The sequence below is a fragment of the Ascidiella aspersa genome, chromosome 5, assembly GCF_963924565.1.
Source record: "Ascidiella aspersa chromosome 5, kaAscAspe10.2, whole genome shotgun sequence".
Taxonomy (NCBI): Eukaryota; Metazoa; Chordata; class Ascidiacea; order Phlebobranchia; family Ascidiidae; genus Ascidiella; species Ascidiella aspersa.
In genome coordinates, this window is record NC_139451.1 from 11,462,950 (window position 1) to 11,465,449 (window position 2,500).

General features: G+C 52.6%; 1 non-coding gene across 1 annotated transcript in view; it reads left to right on the plus strand.

Annotated features, from left to right (window-relative positions):
* Positions 1 to 1,064: 1,064 nt before the first annotated feature.
* The window catches only part of LOC146143621 (small subunit ribosomal RNA), a 1,811-nt gene continuing 375 nt past the window's right edge, over positions 1,065 to 2,500 (plus strand). The window contains exon 1 of the ribosomal RNA XR_014500386.1: positions 1,065 to 2,500. This exon is cut by the window's right edge and continues 375 nt beyond it. This is a non-coding gene — a ribosomal RNA (small subunit ribosomal RNA).

Here is a 2,500-nt window from a genome sequence, read left to right on the forward strand (position 1 = left end):
TGCAATTTTTTCGATCTCTCTTTTCGACACTTTTTTGCCGCGCGGCGGGCCTTTGCACGTTCACATCGGGGCGAAATTTTTTATGTTTGTCGACAGTCCTTTGCAATTTTTTCGATTTTTCTTTTCGACACTTTTTTGCCGCGCGGCGGGCCTTTCCACGTTCACATAGAGGGCAGGTCTTTATTTTTTGTGACTGTCCTTTACAATTTTTTTTTCGCGCACTCGGGCTTTAGCATATTTCCGCCCAGCGAGCAAGAGCATATTTAGGCCGCGGGAGCATGAGCCTGTTTAGGCCGCGCGAGCTTTGAATATATTTCGGCCGCGGGAGCATGAGCCTGTTTAGGCTGCGCGAGCAGTGAGTACATTTCGGCCGCGGGAGCATGAGCCTGTTTAGGCCGCGCGAGCATTGAATACATGTCGGCCGCGCGAACATTGAACATATTTCGGCCGCGCGCGCGAGCAAGAGCCTGTATAGGCCGCGCGAGTATTGAGTACATTTCGGCCGCGCGAGCATGAGCCTGTTTAGGCCGCGCGAACATTGAACATATTTCGGCCGCGCGCGCGAGCAAGCGCCTGTATAGGCCGCGCGAGCGTGTGATATGCCTCGCAATAGTTCAACACCTGGCGCAATCGTGCACCTTTTTTTTACGTTAGAATTTCAAACGGAAGACCCCAGGGACAACACTCATCTTTGCTATACTTGTGGGAGCTGACAAGCTTCGACAAGTAAAGAATCGGTGAAAAGGCGATTGGCTCGCTGGGCAGATGTTGCTGCTGCGCGAAGAGCCGAGTGTCAGTTTGTCGGGTTCTGAGCGGTCGCTTCGGCGAAGTTGTCTGGCGTGCGTTGCGCTCGCGCCGGTGTTGGCGACGTGGCGGTCGAAAGGCCTGCCGACGAAGTCTTACTCCGGCGGGTGCGACGGGCGGTGACGGTTTTCTGAGTTCGGGCAGCCGAGCAAAGAACGAAATTTTAACGGAGAGAAGCCTTCGGGTTTCGCATCGACCGAGCGACGGCGCCGCATCAGCGGCGCCTCCTTCGTCGGCCTTTCGGGCTACGCTAAAGTAGCTACCTGGTTGATCCTGCCAGTAGTCATATGCTTGTCTCAAAGATTAAGCCATGCAAGTCTAAGTACGAGCTCTCGTACAGTGAAACTGCGAATGGCTCATTAAATCAGTTATGGTTCATTTGATCGTACGTTTTACGTGGTTAACTGTGGAAATGCTAGAGCTAATACATGCGTGAAGCGCCGACCTCGCGGGAGGCGTGCTTTTATCAGACCAAAAACCGACCGGGCTTCGGCCCGCAACCTTTGGTGACTCTGGATAACTTTGCGGATCGCACGGTCTCGCACCGGCGACGGATCATTCAAGTGTCTGCCCTATCAACTTTCGTCGGTACGGTACTGGCCTACCGAGGTTCTTACGGGTAACGGAGAATCAGGGTTCGATTCCGGAGAGGGAGCCTGAGAAACGGCTACCACATCCAAGGAAGGCAGCAGGCGCGCAAATTACCCATTCCCGACGCGGGGAGGTAGTGACGAAAAATAACAATACAGGACTCTAAACGAGGCCCTGTAATTGGAATGAGTACACTTTAAAACCTTTAACGAGTATCCATTGGAGGGCAAGTCTGGTGCCAGCAGCCGCGGTAATTCCAGCTCCAAAAGTGTATATTTAAGTTGTTGCGGTTAAAAAGCTCGTAGTTGGATTTTGGGCGCAGGCGGCCGGTCCGTCGCAAGGCGTGTACTGGCCGTCCTGGCCTCACCTCCGGTTCTCCGCCGGTGCCCTTGACTGAGTGTCGGCGGCGGCCGGAACGTTTACTTTGAAAAAATTAGAGTGTTCAAAGCAGGCGATTCGCCTGAATAATGGTGCATGGAATAATGGAATAGGACCTCGGTTCTATTTTGTTGGTTTTCGGAGCGCGAGGTAATGATTAAGAGGGACAGACGGGGGCATTCGTACTGTGCCGTTAGAGGTGAAATTCTTGGATCGGCGCAAGACGAACGACTGCGAAAGCATTTGCCAAGAATGTTTTCTTTAATCAAGAGCGAAAGTCAGAGGTTCGAAGACGATCAGATACCGTCCTAGTTCTGACTATAAACGATGCCAACTAGCGATCGGGGGGCGTTAGTTTTACGACCTCTCCGGCAGCTTGCGGGAAACCAAAGTCTTTGGGTTCCGGGGGAAGTATGGTTGCAAAGCTGAAACTTAAAGGAATTGACGGAAGGGCACCACCAGGAGTGGAGCCTGCGGCTTAATTTGACTCAACACGGGAAATCTCACCCGGCCCGGACACAGTGAGGATTGACAGATTGAGAGCTCTTTCTTGATTCTGTGGGTGGTGGTGCATGGCCGTTCTTAGTTGGTGGAGCGATTTGTCTGGTTAATTCCGATAACGAACGAGACTCTGGCTTGCTAACTAGTTACGCGACCCAATCGGTCGGCGTCTAACTTCTTAGAGGGACTAGTGGCGTTTAGCCACACGAGATTGAGCAATAACAGG